Source organism: Manis javanica, chromosome 3, assembly GCF_040802235.1.
Source record: "Manis javanica isolate MJ-LG chromosome 3, MJ_LKY, whole genome shotgun sequence".
Classification (NCBI taxonomy): Eukaryota; Metazoa; Chordata; class Mammalia; order Pholidota; family Manidae; genus Manis; species Manis javanica.
In genome coordinates this window covers 190,392,400-190,417,786 of record NC_133158.1, presented here as the reverse complement: position 1 = coordinate 190,417,786, position 25,387 = coordinate 190,392,400, and positions in this window count along the sequence as shown.

Here is a 25,387-nt window from a genome sequence, read left to right as displayed (position 1 = left end):
CTGATCATCTGACACCCTTTAAGTGATCAACATTAAGGATATTTAAAGCACGTGTTGATCTTTGATTTACCAATAGTTTTATCCTATCAGGGATTAATCTCCCTTTTCTTACTTTCTTTCTTTCTTTTTTTTTTTAATCTTTAATCTACACTTACATGAAGAGTACTATGTTTACTATGCTCTCCCCTATATCAGCTCACCCCTAAAAACCACATTACGGTTACTGTCCATCAGCTTAGCAAAATGTTGTAGAATCACTACTTGTCCTCTCTGTGTTGTACAGCCCACCCTCCCCTTTCTCCTCCCCCCATGCATGCTAATCTTAATATCCCCCTTCTTCTTCCCCTCCCTTATCCCTCCTTGCCCACCCATCCTTCCCAGTTCCTTTCCCTTTGGTACCTGTTAGTCCATTTTTGGGTTCTGTAATTCCACTGCTCTTTTGTTCCTTCAGTTTTTCCTTTGTTCTTATACTCCTCAGATGAGTGAAATCATTTGGTATTTCTCTTTCTCTGCTTGGCTTATTTCACTGAGCATAATACTCTCCAGCTCCATCCATGTTACTGCAAATGGTTGGATTTTTCCACTTCTTATGGCTGAGTAGTATTCCATTGTGTATATGTACCACTTCTTCTTTATCCATTCATCTACCGATGGACATTTACGTTGCTTCCAATTCTTGGCTATTGTAAATAGTGCTGCGATAAACATAGGGGAGCATCTGTCTTTCTCAAACTTTATTGCTGCATTCTTAGGGTAAATTCCTAGGAGTGGAATTCCTGGGTCAAATGGTAGGTCTGTTTTGAGCATTTTGATGCACCTCCATACTGCTTTCCACAATGGTTGAACTAATTTACATTCCCCCCAGCAGTGTAAGAGGGTTCTCCTTTCTCCACAGCCTCACCAACATTTGTTGTTGTTTGTCTTTTGGATGGCAGCTATCCTTACTGGTGTGAGGTAATACCTCATTGTAGTTTTAATTTGCATTTCTCTGATAATTAGCGATGTGGAGCATCTTTTCATGTGTCTGGTGGCCATCTGTATTTCTTTTTTAGAGAACTGTCTGTTTAGTTCCTCTGCCCATTTTTTAATTGGGTTATTTGTCTTTTGTTTGTTGAGGCGTGTGAGCTCTTTATATATTCTGGACGTCAAGCCTTTATCGGATCTGTCATTTTCAAATATATTCTCCCATACTGTAGGGTTCCTTTTTGTTCTATTGATGGTGTCTTTCGCTGTACAGAAGCTTTTCAGCTTAATGTAGTTCCACTTGCTCATTTTTGCTGTTTTCTCCTTGCCTGGGGCGATATGTTCAAGAAGAGGTCACTCATGTTTATGTCTAAGAGGTTTTTGCCTGTTTTTTTCCAAGAGTTTAATGGTTTCATGACTTACATTCAGGTCTTTGATCCATTTTGAGTTTACCTTTGTATATGGAGTTAGACAATGCTCCAGTTTCATTCTCCTATATGTAGCTGTCCAGTTTTGCCAGCACCATCTGTTGAAGAGACTGTCATTTCCCAATTGTCTGTCCATGGCTCCTTTATCAAATATTAATTGACCGTATATGTTTGGGTTCATTTCTGGAGTCTCTAATCAGTTCCACTGGTCTGTGGCTCTGTTCTTGTGCCAGTACCAAATTGTTTTGATTACTATGGCTTTGTAGTAGAGCTTGAAGTTGGAGAGTGAGATCCCCCCTACTTTATTCTTCTTTTTCAGGATTGCTTTGGCTATTCGGGGTCTTTGGTGTTTCCATATGAATTTTTGAATTATTTCTTCCAATTCATTGAAGAATGTTACTGGTACTTTGATAGGGATTGCATCAAATCTGTATATTGCTTTGGGCAGGATGGCCATTTTGACGATATTAATTCTTCCTAGCCATGAGCATGGGATGAGTTTCCATTTATTAGTGTCCCCTTTAATTTCTCTTAAGAGTGACTTGTAGTTTTCAGAGGATAAGTCTTTCACTTCTTTGGTTAGGTTTATTCCTAGGTATTTTATTCTTTTTGGATGCAATGGTGAATGGAATTGTTTTCCTGATTTCTCTTTCTATTGGTTCATTGTTAGTGTATAGGAAAGCTACAGATTTCTGTGTGTTAATTTTGTATCCTGCAACTTTGTTGTATTCCGATATCAGTTCTAGTAGTTTTGGAGTGGAGTCTTTAGGGTTTTTTATGTACAGTATCATATCATCTGCAAATAGTGACAGTTTAACTTCTTCTTTACGAATCTGGATTCCTTGTATTTCTTTGTTTTGTCTGATTGCCGTGGCTAGGACCTCCAGTACTATGTTAAATAACAGTGGGGAGAGTGGGCATCCCTGTCTAGTACCCGCTCTCAGAGGCAATGCTTTCAGCTTCTCGCTGTTCAGTATAATGCTGGCTGCGGGTTTATCATATATGGCCTTTATTATGTTGAGGTACTTGCCCTCTATTCCCATTTTGCTGAGAGTTTTTATCATGAATGGATGTTGAATTTTGTCAAATGCTTTTTCAGCATCTATGGAGATGATCATGTGGTTTTTGTCTTTCTTTTTGTTGATGTGGTGGATGATGTTGATGGATTTTTGAATGCTGTACCATCCTTGCATGCCTGGGATGAATCCCACTTGGTCATGGTGTATGATCCTTTTGATATACTGTTGAATTCTGTTTGCTAATATTTTATTGAGTATTTTTGCATCTACATTCATCAGGGATATTGGTCTGTAATTTTCTTTTTTGGTGGTGTCTTTGCCTGGTTTGGGTATTAGGGTGATGTTGGCTTCATAGAATGAGTTTGGGAGTATTCCCTCTTTTCTAGTTTTTGGAACACTTTAATGAGAATGGGTATTATGTCTTCTCTGTGTGTCTGATAAAATTCCGAGGTAAATGTGTCCAGCCCCAGGGTTTTGTTCTTGAGTAGTTTTTTGATTACCGTTTCAATTTCTTTGCTCTTAATTGGTTTGTTTAACTTTTGTGTTTCTTCCTTGGTCAGTCTTGGGAGGTTGTATTTTTCTATGAAGTTGCCCATTTCTTCCAGGTTTTCCAGCTTGTTGGCATATAAGTTTTCACAGTAGTCTTTAATAATTCTTTGTATTTCTGTGGGGTCTGTCGTGATTTTTCCATTCTCATTTCTGATTCTGTTGATTTGTGTTGATTCTCTTTTTCTCTTAATAAGTTTGGCTAGAGGCTTATCTATTTTATTTATTTTCTCAAAGAACCAACTCTTGGTTTCGTTGATTTTTGCTATAGTTTTATTCTTCTCAATTTTGTTTATTTCTTCTCTGATCTTTATTATGTCCCTCCTTCTGCTGACTTAGGCCTCATTTGTTCTTCTTTTTCCAGTTTCGATAATTGTGATGTTAGACTATTCATTTGGGATTGTTCTTCCTTCTTCAAGTGTGCCTGGATCACTTTATACTTTCCTCTTAAGACTGCTTTCACTGCATCCCACAGAAGTTGGGGCTTTGTGTTGTTGTTGTCATTTGTTTCTATATATTCCTTGATCTCTATTTTGATTTGTTTATTAATCCATTGATTATTTAGTAGCATGTTGTTGAGCCTCCATGTGTTTGTGAGCCTTTTTGTTTTCTTTGTAGAATTTATTTCTAGTTTTATACCTTTGTGGTCTGAAAAATTGGTTGGTAGAATTTCAATATTTTGGAATTTACTGAGGCTCTTTTTGTGAGCTAGTATGTGATCTATTCTGGAGAATGTTCCATGTGTACTTGAGAAGAATGTATATCCTGCTGCTTTTGGATGTAGAGTTCTATAGATGTCTATTAGGTCCATCTGTTCTAGTGTGTTGTTCAGTGCCTGTGTGTCCTTACTTTTTTTCAGCCCAGTGGATCTATCCTTTTGGGTGAGTGGTGTGTAGAAGTCTCCTAAAATGAATGCATTGCAGTCTATTTCCCTCTTTAGTTCTGTTAGTATTTGTTTCATAGATTAGATCATAGATTAGAATGGTTATATCCTCTTGTTGGACTGAGCCAATTATCATTATGTAGTGTCCTTTTTTATCTCTTCTTACTTTCTTTGTTTTGAAGTCTATTTTGTCTAATATTAGTACTGCAACTCCTGCTTTCTTCTCACTGTTGTTTGCCTGAAATATGTTTTTCCATCCCTTGACTTTTAGTCTATGTTTGTCTTTGGGTTTAAGGTGAGTTTCTTGTAAGCAGCATATAGATGCGTCTTGCTTTTTTATCCATTCTATTACTCTGTGTGTTTTGATTGGTGCATAAAGTCCATTTACATTTAGGGTGACTATTGAGAGATAAATACTTATTGCCATTGCAGGCTTTAGATTCGTGGTTACCAAAGGTTCAAGGTTAGCTTCTTTAGTATCTTACTGCCTAACTTAGCTCGCTTATTGAGCTGTTATATACACTGTCTGGAGATTCTTTTCTTCTCTCTCTTTTTATTCCTCCTCCTCCATTCTTCACATGTTGTGTGTTTTCTTCTGTGCTCTTTTTAGGAGTGCTCCCATCTAGAGCAGTCCCTGTAGGATGCCCTGTAGAGGTGGTTTGTGGGAGGCAAATTCCCTCAGCTTTTGCTTGTGTGGAAATTGTTTAATCCTGCCATCATATTTAATGATAGTCGTGCTGGATACAGTATCCTTGGTTCAAAGCCCTTCTGTTTCATTGCATTTAATATATCATGCCATTCTCTTCTGGCCTGTAGGGTTTCTGTCAAGAAGTCTGATATTAGCCTGATGGGTTTTCCTTTATAGGTGACCTTTTTTTCTCTAGCTGCCTTTAAAACTCTTTCCTTGTCCTTGATCCTTGCCATTTTAATTATTATGTGTCTTGGTGTTGTCCTCCTTGGATCCTTTCTGTTGGGGGTTCTGTGTAATTCCATCTTCTGTTCGATTATTTCCTCCCCCAGTTTGGGGAAGTTTTCAGCAGTTATTTCTTCAAAGAGACTTTCTATCCCTTTTCCTCTTTCTTCTTCTTCTGGTACCCCTATAATACAAATATTATTCCTTTTGGATTGGTCACATAATTCTCTTAGTGTTGTTTCGTTCCTGGAGATCCTTTTATATCTCTCTATATCAGCTTGTATACGTTCCTGTTCTCTGGTTTCTATTCCTTCAATGGCCTCTTGCATCTTATCCATTCTGCTTACAAATCCTTCCAGGGATTGTTTCACTTCTGTGATCTCCTTCCTGACATCTGTGATCTCCCTCCGGACTTCATCCCATTGCTCTTGCATTTTTCTCTGCATCTCATCCCATTGCTCTTGCATTTTTCTCTGCATCTCTGTCAGCATGTTCATGATTTTTATTTTGAATCTTTTTCAGGAAGACTGGTTAGGTCTGTCTCCTTCTCAGGTGTTGTCTCTGTGATCATTGTCTGCCTGTAGTTTTGCCTTTTCATGGTGATAGAGAGAGTTTGCAGAGCTGGTACACATGACTGCTGGAAGAGCTTCCCTTCTTGTTGGTTTGTGATCTTCCTCTCCCCCTTCGCAAGGTGCTGGGTTCTTGCAGGTGTGGATGTGGTTTGGATGTTGCCCTGTGTCCTGTGGTCTCTATTTTAGGAAGAGCTTTCTTTGTTATATGTTCATAGATCTATGCGTTTTTGGGAGGATATTTCCACTGCTCTACTCATGCCGCCATCCTGGGTCCGCCCCCTCTGGAAAATTTTAAAGATAATTTTAAACTCTTTCCCTGAAATTATTATTTTGGTATTTAAGTCTTTTCCTTCAACTTCTCCAAATTTTACACACACAGGAAAAAACTGCAGAGAAATTGGCATATCATTATAACCAACTCATTAAGGTCAGAGCTGAGATAAGGTTTCAGGATCCCAAGTTAAGATCTCAGTTTGTAGCAGTAGGCTGACATAAATGACTTCCCAGCAAAAAGAATAGCAACTTTACTGATCGGTAGCTATTTTGATCTCTTTACACTGTTCAAGTATATTACTTTAGTTAAAATAGGGTAAATTTCTTAGCTGCCCACTTAGTCTCAGATAATCAGTAGTGCACTGTGGTTGAAGGTCATGTTTTTTGAGCAGGTATTGTCCTTGTTTTCTTGTGCTGGTAGTTAACGTGCTATTAAAATACTGAGAATACGGGTAGATATTACCTGTTAAAGTTTATCTTTTGAAATTTTTATTTGAAATTCTCACAACTTTTACATATATATTTTGAAAAGATTTTATGGCTTATAATTTTAATATTTTCTATCTGGCTTTCTTCTTGTTATATTTACAATATTTGGCAAGTCTCTCAGTACCTTTTTCAAATTCGTATTTGTAAGCATTCAATACTATTTTATTCAGCAAATATCACTTATAAACAGAATAGAATGTGTTTTTTTAAGATTAGTGCTTTTTTTTCTTTTTATGGAGTACAGCTATTAACATTTTTAGTACTTCTTTATATTTGCTTTTATTCCTAACATATTCTGTTTTCGACAACTTTTTTAATTTGTAGTTTTCTTAAATTTTTTGAATCTTTTTCTTTAAATTATAATCATTACTCTTTTATTTAGACACCTTATGTAATCTGAACTTTGAATACTATTAACTTAGACCTCTGATGCTATATATATATATATATATATATATATATATATATATATATATATATAGGTTGTTCCTCCCTTGAGGAATCTTACCCGTCTCTGGCTAACCAGTCATCTTCCGGGGTCATACAGGGAAATGTAAAGTTGATAACTGAGAGAGAAGAAATATTCTTTGAAAAGGTTAGCTTTTTACTTTTTTGCAGATTTATGCCCTGTGGCTTCTATGCCCAGCATTTGTCTTGAGGTACTTTACCACTTGGAAGAATTATGATATTCGGTAATTTCAATGAGGCATGAATTCTACTTAAGGGTTGTAATTAGGAAGGAAGAAGAAAAGCTATAGAAGTAGCAGATGGAAGGAAACATGGGAAGATAGATTATTTCTTTGTCATAACTTCTTATAGAGTAACATAAGCAGGTATAGGTTTTAAACTACTAATCAAATTGTGTACACACATTAACATAATAGGAATACAGCTACATAACAAAAGCAGACCTACAATTACCAGCCATATCCAGTGAAACCAAAAAAACCAGTTAGGCACCCTAGGCATTTGTGAAAACTTATCTATGATATGGTGGATATTGTGCAACTGAACTTGAACAGTCTAAGAGAAATCAGACAAATTAAAACAACATATTCCTGGGAACTGTTCACATCTCATATGTTCTTTTAACAGTAGATAGTCTATAGTCGCATGATTTTGGAGCGCTGCAACTTGCACTTCTCCTAATTCTTGGTTGAGTTCCAATAGTATAGATCCAGTCAAATTTGTTGTTTTACTGTATGCACAGGCCAGCTTAGATATCTCCTCCTTCATTGCAATGGCAAGTCCAGGAACCAGTGGAATGAATGCAGCTACAACTGCAACAGCGCCAGGATCTTTGTTGAAGTTTTTTGATGATCATCTTCTGGAATGACACTTACCGAGGATGTTGATGTTGGAAGTTTTTCTTCATATCGTATCTTAACTAATTTTCTGGGTAGCCTAATTAGGCTTTGATCCTCTGTATAAACACAAACAAACCCTTTGCCCACACTTTGATATGACCTTTATACCATTGTGAAGAACTTACTGGAGATCACCACACAGGAACTGCTTTTTTTTTTAAGAGAAAGGAATATTATCAGAAAAATGTACTTCCATAGCTGATCATCTGACACCCATTAAATGATCAAAATTAAGTATATGTAAAGCATGCATTAATCATTGATTTGCAGTTAGTTTTATCCTATCAGGGAGTAATACCCCTTTTCTTTCTCTCTTTTTTTTTTGATAACATTAATCTACAATTACATGAAGAATATTATGTTTTCTAGGCTCTCCCCTATACCAGGTGCCTCCCAGAAACCCCATTACAGTCACTGTCCATCAGCATAGCAAAATGTTATAAAATCACTACTTGTCTTCTCTGTGTTGTACAGCCCTCCCCTTTCTCCCGTGCCCCCCTTTATGCATGCTAATCATAGTACCCCCTTTCTTCTTCCCCCCCATCCCTCCCTACCCACCCATCCCTCCCTACCCACCCATCCTCCCCTGTCCCTTTCCCTTTGGTACCTGTTAGCCCATTCTTGGGTTCTGTTCTTCTGCTGCTGTTTTGTTCCTTCAGTTTTTCCTTTGTTCTTATACTCCACAGATGAGTGAAATCATTTGGTATTTCTCTTTCTCCGCTTGGCTTATTTCACTGAGCATAATACCTTCTAGCTCCATCCATGTTGTTGCAAATGGTAGGATTTGTTTTCTTCTTATAACTGAATAATATTCCATTGTGTATATGTACCACATCTTCTTTATCCATTCATCTACTGATGGACACTTAGGTTGCTTCCAATTCTTGGCTATTGTAAATAATGCTGCGATAAACATAGGGGTACATCTGTCTTTTTCAAACTTGAGTGCTGTATTCTTAGGGTAAATTCCTAGGAGTGGAATTCCTAGGTCAAATGGTAAGTCTACTTTGAGCATTTTGAGGAACCTCCATACTGCTTTCCACAATGGTTGAACTAATATACATTCCCACCAGCAGTGTAGGAGGGTTCCCCTTTCTCCACAACCTCGCCAACATTTGTTGTTGTTTGTCTTTTGGATGGCAGCCATCTTTACTGGTGTGAGGTGATATCTCACTGTGGTTTTAATTTGCATTTCTCTGATAATTAGCAATGTGGAGCATCTTTTCATGTGTCTGTTGGCCATCTGTATTTCTTTTTTAGAGAACTGTCTGTTCAGTTTCTCTGCCCATTTTTTTATTGGATTATTTGTTTTTTGTTTGTTGAGGTGTGTGAGCTCTTCATATATTTTGGATGTCAAGCCTTTATCAGATCTGTCATTTACAAATATATTCTCCCATACTGTAGGGTACCATTTTGTTCTATTGATGGTGTCTTTTGCTGTACAGAAGATTTCAGCTTTATATAGTGTCACTTGTTCATTTTTGCTATTGTTTTCCTTGCCTGGGAGATATGTTCGAGAAGAGGTCACTCATGTTTATGTCTAAGAGATTTTTGCCTATGTTTTTTTCTAAGAGTTTTATGGTTTCATGACTTACATTCAGGTCTTTGATCCATTTCAAATTTACTTTTGTGTATGTGGTTAGACAATGGTCCAGTTTCATTCTCTTACATATAGCTGTTCAGTTTTGCCAGCACCATCTGTTGAAGAGACTGTCATTTCCCCATTGTATGTCCATGGCTCCTTTATCAAATATTAATTGACCATATATGTTTGGGTTAATGTCTGGAGTCTCTAATCTGTTCCACTGGTCTGTGGCTCTGTTCTTGTGCCAGTACCAAATTGTCTTGATTACTATGGCTTTGTAGTAGAGCTTAAAGTTGGGGAGTGAGATCCCCACCACTTTATTCTTCTTTCTCAGGATTGCTTTGGCTATTCGGGGTCTTTGGTGTTTCCATATGAATTTTTGAACTATTTGTTCCAGTTTGTTGAAGAATGTTACTGGTAATTTGATAGGGAATGCATCAAATCTGTATATTGCTTTGGGCAGGATGGCCATTTTGATGATATTAATTCTTCCTAGCCACGAGCATGGGATGAGTTTCCATTTGTTAGTGTCCCCTTTAATTTCTCTTAACAGTGACTTGCAGTTTTCAGGGTAAAGGTCTTTCACTTCTTTAATTAGGTTTATTCCTAGGTATTTTATTCTTTTTGATGCAATTGTGAATGGAACTGTTTTCCTGATTTCTCTTTCTATTGGTTCATTGTTAGTGTATTGGAAAGCTACAGATTTCTGTTTGTTAATTTTGTATCCTGCAACTTTGCTGTATTCCAATATCATTTCTAGTAGTTTTGGAGTGGAGTCTTTAGGGTTTTTTAAGTTCAATATCATTTCATCAGCCAATAGTGACAGTTTAACTTCTTCTTTCCCAATCTGGATTCCTTGTATTTCTTTGTTTTGTCTGATTGCCTTTTTTGAATCTTTTAAAGATTTCTTTTATTCCTAATAACCTAGAGTTGAATAGTTTGTCAAAGAATTTGTGCATTAATTCTCAGTGTTTAATTTCTACAATACCTGGCAATGATCCAATAACATGCCTTATTTTCTATTTGGGATTATCTTTGCCTTTAATATTCCATTCTCATTTGTTCCCTAGCACTGCATTTTTCTTAATCTTGTCCATATTTTAAGGACCTTTCTTTCAGAATCTACTTACCTCCATTCTCTCCCCTCTGTTCTTCAAGAAAAGTGCCACATATTTCTTCTTACCTAATCAAAAACTTGCAAGAACTTCCAGTTACCTCTGAAATAAAGTATAGTCTTTACTCCAGCTTTTGACAGTGTTTATGATCTGGTCACCTGTTAACTTTCAAAGATCTAACACTTTACTTATCTTTCCATTCTCCTTGTTCAATTTTTGGTTTTCTTTCAAAATCAATTCAATTGATAATTTCTCCATAAAATGTGAAGGTAAAAGAACACGACATTTTAAATGAGACAACCATTTTGCATTTCCACATATACCATTTATGAGCTAAGAAAATTAGGACTAATAACCAATTTTCTAAAAAATCTTATTAACAAAATAGATATAGATACAACATCTATCTTTTCTTACAAAATGTTTTCATGTTAAATAAGGAAATGAAGGCCTAGCATGACTCTGGAGTACACTAGGTGTACAATATACATGAATTTTCTCCTCTGGTTTCCTAAGCTGAAGAACTACCTCTCTCCTAACAACACCCATGATAGATAATTGATATCTCCTCTTCAGCTCATACCCCAGATTGCCTTTTCATTTTAATAAATATTTATGTGTATTTTATTTTCTCTACATGACTGAGCTCAGTGCACTATTCTGTCTGACTTTCATGTAACAAAGTATACCCCAATAATGCCTTACACATAATAGGTGCTCCGTAAATGTACTAAATGGAAGTTCATTGTTCTTTACCATAATTATTAAAGAATTATTTGCTCAAAATGAAGACTAATACTTTAGCTTTATTTATTTGAAATATATTTATATTTGATTTACTATATGATATAAGAATATAATTTAAAGAAGTAATGCCATAGGGTAAAATTTATTTTAGCCTGAATAATAGGGAGATATATGTTAACATATACCAAATAGCAATTGCAACATCATAAAATTGGTTTAATGTAAGCTCATTTAGTTAAAATTATATCCAGCAGTTAGAAACCAGTTTATTGTTCTATGGAAGTCATCTAAACTTATACAAATAATATATACAAATAATATATAACAAAACAATAAGACCACATAGATTTATTAATGAGGAAAGGTCAAAGCTATTTGTTAAAATGTATGTTATGCTTCTTCACAGGATTCTTATTCTTTTTGTATATTAAATTTGAATTGAATTGGGGAAGGATGCAGTTTGAACTGGAGTTTCTCATCCCTGTCCATTTCCCATTATTCTGTCTATTTTCCCAGCTCAGACTGGAGGTGCTAGGCACACTCCCTCCCCTGTTGTTCATAGATTTATGCCAATCGTTTCACTTTTAAAGAAGTAATTGACAGAAAGATGGAGCCTTCCTTTGACTTACAATATTTCTGACTGACACATATTTACAAATTTTTAAAATGTTCAAATACATTCATATATTTTAAATTAGAGTTAACTTTGACACATTTCTTAGTAGCATATATAAAATTCAAAGACTAGAGCTACATAAAATATATTCACTTTTCTTTAGAATATTTCTATATAGTCTTCAGTAACACAGCCAAATATATATACATTATTTCATTTTGCCTTAAAAGTAAGGTACCAGAAACTGTACCTGATTTGGTTAGAATAGTACCAGAAGCCATTCTAATATATCTGGAAATAATTTGGAGGTTGTATTTCAATAGAAAAGACTCAATTTATACTCTAAGAAATATTTTTGTCATATTGTTTTTACATAGAAAATCCTTAATGTTTGTATTAAAATCTATCCATTTATTCAGGCAGTGTTTTTGAGCATTTACCATGTGCTAGGGTTTTTGTTGTGGTGGTTATTGTAAATACTTAGGATGCATCAGTAAACAGTCAAATATCCTTGTTTTTATGAGGTTTACATTGTAAGGAAGGAAACACAGAAAGTAACCAATAATGTAAGTAACGGTTTTAAGGTCCAATTTTAATAGGGATTTTTATGTTAGGCCTCAGTGAAAATGTGATACTTGAACAAACTCTTGATGACCATCAGAAAAGTGGCATGCAAGCATCCTTGGGATGTCCAGGTAAACAGAACAGCCATGGTATGAAGACTAATATGGGAGAAGGTCTTATGTTCTAAAGAACAGCAAGAAGGCCAATGCACACAAGGTGTTGAACAACATAGGACTATTGACAGATTAACTTATTCAGGGGCAAATGGTGTAGAATCCTGTTAAGTCATCCTAAGAGCTTTGTAGCTTACTCAGAGAAAAAGGGACTCATTACAAAGCTTTGATCAGAGTCATAGGAGTTGATTTTGACTTTGAAAACTTTGGCAGCACTATTGTGAGTAGACTCTAGCAGATGAAGGTGAAAGCAAAGAGATGATATAGAAGAGTTGCAATAATTCAGGCAAAATATGTTGGAAACTGGCAGTAGGCTGGAGAAGATTTCAGGTGAAACAAATTTAGTGGGAAGGAGGTGGGGATTTGAGGAGACTGCCTCTGAAGTTTAGGAGAACTTTGAAACATGTACTGGAGAGCCACATAGACAGTTATACATACAAGTCTAAGAGGGCTGGGTGCTATTTTTATATTATTAGCAAAAAAATGGTAGTTAAAGTCATGTGATTTGAATTCCTGAAGCCCTGGTTATTCCAACATTAAGAGGTAAGAATGAAAAGACTTAACTAAGATCAATGGAAGGAATTTTCCAATGATAAAGTATAACAGCCAAACAGCATTTGGTGTCCTGGGAACAATGCAAAGAAAATACACCAGAGAGAAGAAAATGATTGACTGTACCAAAAACTGATGATCAATAGGATAGAATTTATCATTCAAAACTGAAAGGCAGTGAAAAGCAGAGCAGACAATAACACGTTTGGTGGAGAGAATGGAGCAGAAGTCTGGTCGAAGTAGATTCGAGAAAGAATAAAAGAGAAGGAATCAGGAAGAGTAAGTACAGGTTATACGTATAATACGCATGAGTAAGTAAGTATAGGTTGTGTTCTATGCTGTTTGTTGTTTGGTAAAGGAGAGAGGAGGCAAGAAGTTGTTGGTTCAAGAGAAAAAGCAAAGCCCAAAATGGGAGAACTAAGTAGCCTGTTTGTGAGGATGGCCCAGGATAGTGAAATAACTGAGGATGTGGAAGTGTGAAGGGATATGTGCTGAAGCACTGACCTTGTGAGATCAGGAGATGGAGGGGTGAGTTATTAATTGTGTCCTGGGACCAAATTTCCAATGTGTGTGGGGGTGCATTTCCCCCTGATACTGACAAGTAGCTCTCTGGACATCAGCTGGCTGTCCTACAATTTGATTCTGACATTATCTACTGGAAGATGGCATCAGATGTCACAGTTAAAGGATTCTACAAGACTACCTCACCCCCAGCCCTCGCTTCAGACCCCAGTCACAAGCTTAGGTTGCTAAATATGCTCCTGACTGACCAGCTCTAGACTGGAGGTCCCCCTGCCAGATTCCATTAATGTGCTAGAGCAGCTCACAGAACTCAAACATTTTACTCGACTGGATAACTGGTTTATTTTAAAAGCGTTTAACTGAGGAACAGCTAGATGAGAGAGATGCCCAGGACAAGGTACAGGGAGGAGGTGGTGTGCCCGTGCCCTCTCCAAGCACTCCACTCTCCCGGCATCTCCAAGTGGTCATCAACTCGTAAGTTCTCCAAACACCATCTCTTTATTTATTTTTTCTGTACTTTCCATCCCTATGGATTAAATGTTGGGTTTTTATGGAGGCTTCATTACATACATTTTTGATTGATTTAATTGTTGGCCATTGGTGGCTGATCCAAGCTCCAGCCCCTCTCTCCTCCCTGAGATGGAACTGAAAGATGCAGATTTCCAATCACTTGGCTGCCTTTCCTGGCAGCCAGCCCCCACCCCTAGGTGCTTCTCAAAGTCCTTTCATTCATATAACAAAGGATACATTGATCATCCTCTTAGGAAATTCCAAGGGACTTAGTAGCTCTGTGTCAGAAACAGGGATAAATCACAAAATTACAATTATTACAATTGGGTGAAATGAAGCATGAAACCAGAGTGTAGACATACAAGCAGGTATAGGTTTGGGAGCTTGTGGAAGTTCTCATCTGACTACTTTAATTTCCTATGTGAAAATCATTTTTTGAGAATGAGAATGGAGAGGAGGTTTTAGAGGTTTGAGGGAACAAGAAAAGATGTGAAATAGACACTGAAGAGAGTGTGAAAGTGAATGGGTCAGGAAAATGTAGGATGTTTGTTATCCATCATTAAAATAAAATTGCTACATCATGATCATGAATTCAAAATGAAGAGAGTAAGCATGGTAGTGTCTTTATTTACACTCATTCCAGCAGAGACTAGGTGGAAATTTGGACTTAGATTTGAGGTTTTGCAGGGAAAATAACAAATAAAGAGAAGGTCAGAATATTTGAGAGTGCATGAGAAGGACTGACTTGAATTATTGGTCATGGATTTAAGCTAAGAAAGAGGATGCAAATTGGGTGACAGTGAAAAGATAAACAGGATTAGTGAATTGGATGTTTAGCGGGACAGAAGTGTTACTAGAATGGATATACTCTATCCAAAAATATATATGCACATATATACCCATTACATATATCCATCCATATATACAATGTATTTTATTATAAATGTATATAGAACAAGGCTTTTAGAAAAATCATCTAGAGGTAGTTGAAATCTCAAAGAATGTTAGAGGAGTAACAATGAGCCAGAAGCTGAAATTGTCAAGAAAATGCAGATCAGTACATGATTGCAGCAGAAGACATAATATCATTTCTTACCTCTATACATTGACAATGATTTTCCATCTGCCTATAATATCCTCTGGCCCTTCATACTCTTGTTATTTGAACCCATCTGGCAAGACATAGGATAAATATCACCTTTGCCAAGAAGTCTTCCATGATTATTTTTCATAACTGTTTCCTGTTCTGTGATCATTGAAATTGTATATTACTCATGCTATATTGGGTTATTTATATCATCTGTTCTCTGAACAACGAAGTCCTCAAATATAGGGAAATTAATTCTTGTATTTTGCTTTCTCCATGACAAATAAGGAGCAGGTGACTGTTATGTCTCTAATTCAAAATATGCTTGAAAAATAAGATGAGACTGTGAAAAGGATATATTTATAATTCATAAATATCTTCTGGAGTCCAGTAATAAATTACAAGAGATTTGAATGTAAATATCAAAATTAGTGACTGTGTATCTTTACGAGTCATAAAATAAGAAATTGGCATTTATTTTATCACCTTACATTCCTAAAGATATGGGAGGTTAAAAAGAATAATATACTGATATACTTAATTATACTTTTGGGCAGGGATTTAAAAAAATGGGAAGATGCTTTGAATCACTAAACAGCAAGTTTTGTGCAGTAATAGGCATTAGAATATAGTAAAATAAAAATTAAAAAGATATTTTTAAATATTTTATGAAGAAAAGGGAAAAAAGTGTTTCATTTTAAGGTCATTAGCATTTTAGCTATTCAGGGATATAAATGTAGTGTCTTGAAAAAGCAACTTGTTAAATGTAACTTGATAAATTAATAGAGTCATTTTATCTCCTTAAAATGAGAAGCTTAATGCACTGTCATCAATTGATATTGAAATCTTTTTCTCTTGGTTCTGATATTTTCTTACTTTACCATGTGTCTAGTTGACCCTCCATAGAATTCAGTCCACATTTTAGAAACCAAGGAAAGGGTTAAGCTTTGAGGAGGATAGAACCGATTCATTCTTTGTGTTTGTATGTATACATTTCTTTATTAGGGATGTAAAAACTTACTTTTGATCTAAATTGGAGTACAAGGTGGGACTGGAGGCAGATGCCAGAGTGACTGACCCCAAAGTAAAGTGTAAAAGGAGATAAAGGTAATGACCTTGAGTATAAATAGATGTATAGGGGAAAACTGATTGTGAAAGATACAGAAAAGGGAATAGAAGTGGGACAGGGACACCGACCCTGAAGAGGGAAAGGAGAAAGACAAAGGGAGCACAACAAAAGAAGGGGAATTCTGAAGCCCAGACCCTCACACACACTTTGAGGCTTGTTATTTATGTCTCACACTGCTAGCAAAAATTTTAGTAACCTACATTATAGAACAAGTTGACCTAGAATTTAGGTTGTTCTGCTTTTATCTTTTTAAATAGAAATGCAATCCCTCTTTTCCTACCAGAGGGATCCTACATTGCTTCAAAGTGTGGCTGCTTCATAATGTACAGAATTTTACTACAGAAATCATCAATTCCTTTAAAAGAATCAGAGTAGATGGGATGGAAACATTCAGTCTGAATTGCAGGATGATAATCTGTAGCTTGAAAACAAATCGGTCTCTTAGTCCATTATTTAGATATATTGTTTTTATGATATTTATGTTATTTTATACATTAAATATCTTTTTTCATTCCTAATATCCTCACATCATCCTCTTCTTTTTCTTACATTAATTTTACCATCTTCATCTTCTCTTTGAAAAACTGATAAATGTTTTAGTTGGGAAATTATTCACTGTAATATTGATTCTGAGGGTACAATTTTATAATTTGCATAATAAAACGCTTGCAAAAGTTTAATGTAATATATGGACCCCTCAGAGGAAATAAGCTTTATTCATCTGAATTTTTCAAGGCATGCACTCTTTTTTTTCCTTCTGGATACCTGAAACTTGACAGTAATCAAATAATAATGATCAAATATTTAAATACAAGAATACAGCAACTCTAACCCAGGACTTGATGACTATCACAAATAGATTTTTAAAAATTACAAGAACTATACAGTTTTGTACATATATGCACAACTTAGGTTATAGTGTTCAGGTTCTCTTTACTGTAAGAACTATTGGCCACTGGAAAAATGAGGTCATCTTCTCAGGATCTCTACCTTATATTAGTTCTTAGCTTATACCTTTTCTTAAGGTACTGTGAAGAGTTTTTTGAGAGAGAGAGAGAGAGAGAGACAGAGACAGAGACAGAGACAGAGAAAGAGACAGAGAGAAAGGAAGGAAGAAGGAAGGAAGGAAGGAAGGAAGGAAGGAAGGAAGGAAGGAAGGAAGGAAGGAAGGAAGGAAGGAAGGAAGGAAGGAAGGAAGGAAGGAAGGAATGGAGGGAGGGAGGGGCGAGGGAGGGAGGAAGAAGAAAACACTGCTTCTTTCTAATGTTTCTGCAAATACTAGGTCAATATTCTCTATTATCTGCTTTTCCGTGTCCATTTGATTGACGAATATATTTTGTCCTATCTATTAAGTGCTTTATTTAGACTTGTTACTCTTTTGAATGATTTCTCTGTATTTGGTGATCAAGAGAGGCACTTTAAAGATTTGTTGTTAGATAGATCCTCCATATTTAAAGCCCAAGGAAACAAAAGACCTGGAAAGTAGCTTGCAATAACAGCAACTCGCAAATGTACTGTTATTAAAAGCATTTCTTAAATCTCTTATTTTGATTATATACTTTAAAGAATTGAAGAGAAAAGCTTGAATGCAGTTTAAGAATTTTTATGCATATCTTCCTTTGCAAATACAATTTTCATGCCCCATTCACTGAACTTGACCCCCACACCGCATTTCTGATGCATCCTGGGGGTGTAGGGTGGAAACAGATTCCAAGGGACACTTTAGTAGTGACTCTTGCTCAAAATGTATCCAAAAATATTCCATGTATCATAAAAAAAATGTTTTGAAATAAATCAGGCTCTTGAAATGTTTTCCCAAGTAAGAAAGTCTCTGATCCGGTGTAAGAGAATTGCCACTTGGTGGCTCTTCTGGGGAAAGAAGGTGATGAGATACAGCCCCACATTCCTCCCCAAAGTGGTTTCTCATATAATTGCTTTGAGGGTGATGACTGTACTGATCTCACTAACTAGGAGAGGCAGTGTGGCTATTGTATGTTTTATGTCAACCTCATTAGGAATTATCTTGAAAATAAATCTTTCTTCATCAGTTGCCTTTGGGCTGGAAATGACGGGTACCAATACTGTGCAGCCATGATTCCTAAGGAGCCCTAACTTGGCGCTGTCGGTAGCCCACATGCATTCAGAGGGGAAGCAAGCTTGGATTTAGGCAGCGTTCTCTCTAGGGGTCTTGTAAACTGGTGCCTCTCAAATTAAAATGTGCAAATGAATCACTTAGAATCTTGTTAAAATGCAGGATCAGCAGGTCTAAGATGGCCGCGTCTCCTGGGTTATTTATAAGCTTTCAGATGATGCCAGTACTCCTGGGTCGCTGAGCAAACGTAAGTAAGAAGCTGCACAGTGGAGTCAAGGAGTTACTTCCTTCAGTTCTCCAGTAAATGCTTCTTTTCCTTGAGTGACACGAGGTTAAACATGTTGCATTTACCTTAAATATACAGAGATAACGAGCGCGTAACAAGATGTTAGTTAATTAGTTGCAATTCTCCAACACTGATGAGTCACTATATGCCGCCCTATGTAGGTTATAGTGTGGAGATCATACAATTAACTTATTGTCTAAACTGGGGCATTCTGAGAACACAAGGGGCACTTTTAATATTTATACTGGTATAAGTAATCCAGGAAATACAAATATGTTCACCCTTCAAAGAGAGAGAACATGCTAAAAAACTGAGTAATTTTTTTTCAGCTTTACCATATAGAAAATTAATTTTTAAAAATGACCTGTGTAACTGCTATTCCTTTTTTAAAATATATACCTTTATAATTCCATCTTTCTGAAAACATGTAAAAAGCATAATTTGACCATGGCTTCCATAGGATTATTAGTATGCAATTATTCCAATGTTTCTAATAGCTGATTAAAGTACTAATTTTCCTGAAGTTTTGGGTTGAAATTGTCCTATATTTCCTAAGAAAAATAGGAGTATTATTTTCCAGGTTCAAGATAAAATATGATGTGCTTTGGTGCATATTGGCAGGTGTTGTTCTGCCTCAATCCTGATGATAATTATCTTACGATGATAATGAATTGCTGTTATCTTTTTAAACATGCAGGTAGATGTGTGCTGTTTATGTGTCTAGCGTTGCTGATGCTTTGAATATATTTTATGGCCTGTCATCTTGTTGTTTTACAAAGGGAGTTTATCACACATTGGGGATATCTCTTAATTCCACAGTAAACATTGATTTACATTTTGCCAGTTTTAAGAGCTGAGCCTGATAAACTTTATATGCTCATATTTTGCCTTGTGCAACTTAGATTTTACTGTAAGTTCATGGTTCTTAAACAAAATTTGTTTAAAAATCATCTTTATTTTATCTCAAGTGATTTACTTTTAAATCCTCTGGCTGAATTTTATGTGTATGGAATTGCATTGCATCAACTTTAATATCACACTACAATGCACAGTTTGAAAATCCTCTAAATCTTAAGAGAGACAGTTGAAGCTAAATTCAATTACCTGCAGGTGGGTTGTCAGAATAAGTGAGACAAAGGCTGTTGTTTTACAGTATAATTAACTAGCTTTTAGCTGGCATACAGTAATTTATCAGCTAGCGATAACCCTTTATTAACACCTTTTAAAATATAGATTTAAAATATAAATTTAAGATGCTTTGCTATTTAAATTGGTAGTTAGTTTTCTCTGTTGTTGTTTTAGACCTATATAGTTTTCTTAAATTCACAATAATAATTTTTAAAAGTCTTTCTAGGATACAGATACCCCAAAGAAAATATTTCTTCTCATCTTGTTTTTTTATAGGCAAGTGAATAATTAAAGCTTTTTATGATGCTTTCAAATTATCTATTCTTTTCTATAAATTACTAAAAAGAAGAAAACCTAAACCCTGAAGTGATATTTTGGTAAAAATTGAAGTTCTTGTCCTATACAATGCAAAGCTACTATATATGTGGATATATTTAAATCATATACAAATGTTTTTAAATAATAACATAAACTAAGTACATAAAAATGGATAATGTGAACTCTCATTAGTTAACTGACATAAAAGTTCAATCTTTATTTGAAATTCCTTAAAATATATTTTATCAATTATCATTTTTTTCAAGCAAATTCTTTCATATCTGACAGAACTTTATGTCGTTATTGCACTCTATTTATACATATACTAACATATTCTCATTCTTAAATTCTTTTTTTCACCTTGACTTGTATCCCAGAAATAAACGTAGTTTTCCTTTCAAATCAATATTTATGTTTACCTCATAGTTGTTCAGTTTTTTAGTTTATCTAGAAAAAATGGCTTGCTCATATCATTAATTTGTTTTTATAAGATTCTAGATTTTAAAGATTTAAGAAAGATTTTTTTGCTTAAGGTCATTTTTTCATTCTGTTTTTAGTTTTCAACTTTTTGTTCAAATAATCACAGTAAATACACAAAAAATATTAAAAAGGATCTATATAGACCTGCTACCCAGCTTCCTCAAATGTTAACATCTGCCATAATCACAGTTCATTTATCAAAGATAGAAAATTATCAGTGATATAACTCTATGAACTAGTCATGTAGATTTTATTTGAAATTCACCAGTTGTTCTTTTTCCAGAGTACAATCTGATCCAGGATCATACTGCATTTAATTACATCTCCTTTTAACTTAGGATAGTTTCCTACTGTATTTCATAACCATATTAGTTTTACAAATCCTTATCAGGTATTTTGTAGAATGCTTATCAGTTTGGTCTTACCTGATGTATCGTACAGTCACAGCTATATTCAGGTTATGTACTTTTGATAAGAATATAACAAAGGGATGCCCCACCTTTCTCAGTTCACCATAGCAACATGAAGCTGATTTGTTTCATTTTGGGTATTAATTTTGATCACTTTGTATAAGGGGTGTGGTCCAAGATTCTCACTTTAAAGGTAACATAACTTTCTTTGCAATTAATAAGGATATACTGGAGAAATATTTAAGACTATGTAAATACCCTGTTTTTCATCCCACATAACCCACAGAATTTAGTGTCAATTGATGATTCTTTCCTGGATCAGTTAATATTGTGATATTTGTCAAATGTTGATTTCTACTTAATCATTCAAAGTTGTTTGCATACCATATTGCAAAGTAGTCTCATAATTTTTAAAAATATTTTATCATTCAATGATTATTTCCCCTGTGACATTTCTCACTTTGTTTTCTCATTTTTATCTTGATCAAATTATATGATAATTTATGCAATTTGTTAACTTGAAAAACAAAACAGGATTTTTATTATGTCCCTCCTTCTACTGACTTTGGGCCTCATTTGTTATTTTTTTCCAGTTTCAACAATTGTGAATTTAGACTGCTCATTTGGGTTTGTTCTTCCATCTTTAAATAGGCCTGAACTGCTATACTTTCCTCTTAGGACTGCCTTCACTACATCCCACAGAAGTTGGGGCATTGAGCTGTTTTTGTTTGTCTCCATATGTTGCTTGATCTCTGTCTTAATTTGGTCATTGATCCACTGATTATTTAGGAGCATGTTATTAAGCCTCCTTGTGTTGTGAGCCTTTTTGTTTACTTTGTACAACTTATTTCTAGTTCCATACCTTTGTGTTATGAGAAGCTGGTTGGTACAATTTCAATTTTTTGAATTTGTGAATTTTCCAAGGCTCTTTTTGTGCCTTTGTATGTGATCTGTTCTTGAAAATGTTCCATGTGCACTTAAGAAGAATTCTGCTGCTTTTGGGTGCAGAGTTCTGTAGATGTGTGTTAGGTCCATCTGTTCTGATGTGCTGTTCAGTGCCTCTGTGTCCTTACTTATTTTTTGTCTGGTTAATCTGTTCTTTGGAGTGAGTGGTGTGTTAAAATCTCCTAAAATGAATCCATTGCATTCTATTCTCCCCTTTAATTCTGTTAGTATTTGTTGTACATATTTGGGTGTACCTACATTAGGTGCATAGATATTTATAATGGTTATATCTTCTTGTTGAACTGACCCCCTTACCATAATATAATGTCCTTCTTTGTCTCCTGGTACTTTATTTGTTTTGAAGTCTATTTTATCTGATAGAAGCATTGCAACTCCTGCTTACTTTCTCCCTATCGTTTGCATAAAATATCTTTTACCATCCCTTCACTTTTAGTCTGTGTATGTCTTTGGGTTTAAAGTGAATCATTTGTAGGCAGCATATAGATGGGTCTTGCTTTTTTATCCATTCTTTAACTCTATGTATTTTGATTGGTGCATTCAGTCAATTTACATTTAGGGCAATTATCGACAGATATGTACTTATTGCCAATGAAAGCTTTGGATTTATGGTTACCAAAGGTACAAGGGCAGTGTCTTTACTATCTAGCAGTCTGCCTTAACACTTACTATGCTGTTATAAAACACAATCTGAAGATTCTTCTCCTCCCTCCCATTCTTTTTCTTCCTCCTCTGCTTATATGTTAGTTTCTCTACTCTTTGTGTATCCCTTGACTGACTTTGTGGGTAGCTGATTTAATTTTGCATTTGGTTAGTATTTATTTGGTCTACTTGCTTTCCTGTGTTTTTTTTCTCTGATGACAGCTATTTTGCCTTAGGCACACTTCCTCTAGAGCAGTCCCTTTAAAATACACTGTAGAAATGGTTTGTGGGAGGTAGATTCCCTCAACCTTTGCTTATCTGGAAATTGTTTCACCCCTCCTTCAAATTTAAATGATAATCTTTCTGAGTAGAGTATTCTTGGTTCGAGGCCCTTCTATTTCATTGCATTCAATACATTATGCCACTCCCTTCTGCCTGTAAGTTTTCTGCTGAGAAGTCTGATGACAGCCTTATGGGTTTTCCTTTGTAGGTGATCTTTTTTCTCTCTCTGGCTGCTTTTAATACTCTGTCCTTGTCCTTGACCTTTGCTATTTTAATCATTATACATCTTGGTGTTATCTTCCTTGGGTACCTTTTGCTGGAAGATCTGTGCACCTTCATGGCCTGAGAAACTATTTTCTTCCCCAAATTGGGGAAGTTTTCAGCAATTATTTCTTCAAAGACACTTTCTATCCCTTTGTCTCTCTTTTCTTTGTCTACTGGTACCCCTATAAAGCAAATATTGTGCCATTTGGATTGGTCACACAATTATCTTAATATTCTTTCATTCCTAGAGATCCTTTTCTCTTTTTCTGCCTCAGCTTCTTTGTATTCCTGTTCTCTAATTTCTATTCCATTTACCATCTCCTCTACCTCATTTAATCTGCATTTAAATCCCTCAATTGTTTGTTTGATTTCAGTTGCTGTATATTTTAAGGTGTCTATCTCCCTCCTGAATTTGTCTCTTAGGTCTTGAATATTTTCTGTAGCTCCATTAACATGCTTATGACTTTTATTTTGAATTATTTTCAGAAAGATTGATAATTTCAGTCTCAGTGAGCCCTCTTTCTGGTGTTTGTGGGATTTTGGATTGAACAAGGTTCTTCTGCTTTTTCATTGTCCTAAAGTGATCTGAGTGGGCTCAGGCAAGCAGCATGGGTGTCTGTTGGGAAGACAAAGGCCCTTCCTGTTTCCTCGTAGGTGCCTGTCTCAGCTGTCTGGGCCAGTTAGCTGCACCCAGGGTGTGGCCTCTGGGTTAATCCCCTAAACTGCCGTGGGTGGGGTGGCCCTCTGGATGACCTAGAGCAATGGTGGGGTTTGCAGGCATGGGTGTCTGCCATGAGGACAAAGTCCTTTCATGCTTCCTGGTCGCTGTGCCTGTCTCCACTGTCAGGAAGTTAGCCGCACTCAGGGAGAAGCCTCTGCATTAAGCTGTGTAGTTGCTGTAGGCAAGACTGACCTCCAGCTGGTCTGCAGTAATGGCAGGGACAGTGGGTTTACTCGCAGATGCTGCAGGGAAGAAGAAGCAGCAGGCTGCTTATCATGGTGATGGTCCTCGGGGCTGCATTGCCAACAAAGGGGATGGAGTACATCAATCTCCTGAAATTCCTAACCTGCTGGGCTACATGCGCTGGGATGATTTTATCCACCTGTTCCTTCTCCTGAATCCTTGTCCCTTTAGCAGCCCTCTCATTGTTGAGAAGTTTTTAAAGCACCTGCTTTTCTTTTGTCCCAGCACAGCAGGTTGTGGGAACCTGTTCACAGTCTTAGTCTCTGACTTCAGTTTTCAGCCCCTCTAATGTCCAGAGCACCATGCAATTCGGGTCTGTGCTCCTGGAGTATATTTCTAGGGCTGGGTATTTAGCAGTCCTGGGCTTCCACTCTCTCCCTGCTCTGACTCTCTTCCTTCTGCTGGTGAGCTGGGATTGAGGGAGTGCTTGTGTCCCACCAGGTTGTGGCTTTTTTACTTTACCCTTTTCTGTGAGATGTTCACTTCTCCCAGATATACACTGGCTGGTGCACTCTTACTTCTGCTCAGTCTTTTATAAATAGTTGTATTTGCTGTGTTTTCAAAATGTATTTGCTTTTGGGAAGAGATTTCCACCCTACCTCTCATGCTGCCATCTTTTTTCCCACAACCTCACAAAATAGGATTTTAATGTGCTTATTAGATCTATTATTTTTCTATTTTCCACTTACTACTTTTGGCTTTTATCTTTATTATATCCCTCATTTTGCTCTCTTTTGACTTATTAAGTTTTTTGAGCTATATATATATTTAAGTTCTTAAAAATTTTAATTTTAACTTAAAATTTATTTTAATGCCTTAGTTATTACTATAAAAAGTTGTAGTGTCATGAATTTTCTTCTGATTATTGACTTGACATATCATAAATATGGGTAATTCAGTTTTATTTTCCTTTTTACCTTAATTATTTCATATGAGAATTTTTCATTTTACTTTTCCTTGATTAATGACTTTCAGCTTTTTCAACAATTTCTGGTTTATTGTATTATGATGAGTAAATGTTGTTTTCATTAACCTCCTTTTTGGACTCAATGGTTATTTTCTGTGTGTGATCTAATATGTGATAAATTTTATAAATGTGACAGAAGTGCTTAAGAATGTATCTTTCAATTCTCAGGGTGCCAATTTTGCTATACATTCATGAAGTCCACCATGCTGAGTATGATGCTTCTGTCTATTTACTTGTTTATTTTTGTCCACTCTACTCATCTCATTTTGAGAGTGCTAAATGAAGCCTCATTTTGCTATTGCATTTTTATCTATCTCCTTACATATGTTGTAGCTTTTCTGTATATATTCATTGTGAATAGTGACTTTTAACATTAAGTATGCCTTTCTTTGTCATGTTTAATATATTTTTTTGCCTTGGTTTCCAGTCAGAATCACTATAGTTACTCTTTTATTGTCTCTATTTGCCTTTATACCTTTGTCTTCCTTTCTATTTTTAGCTTGTCAAACCCATTTGTTTTAAGTATGTTTTTAGTGCA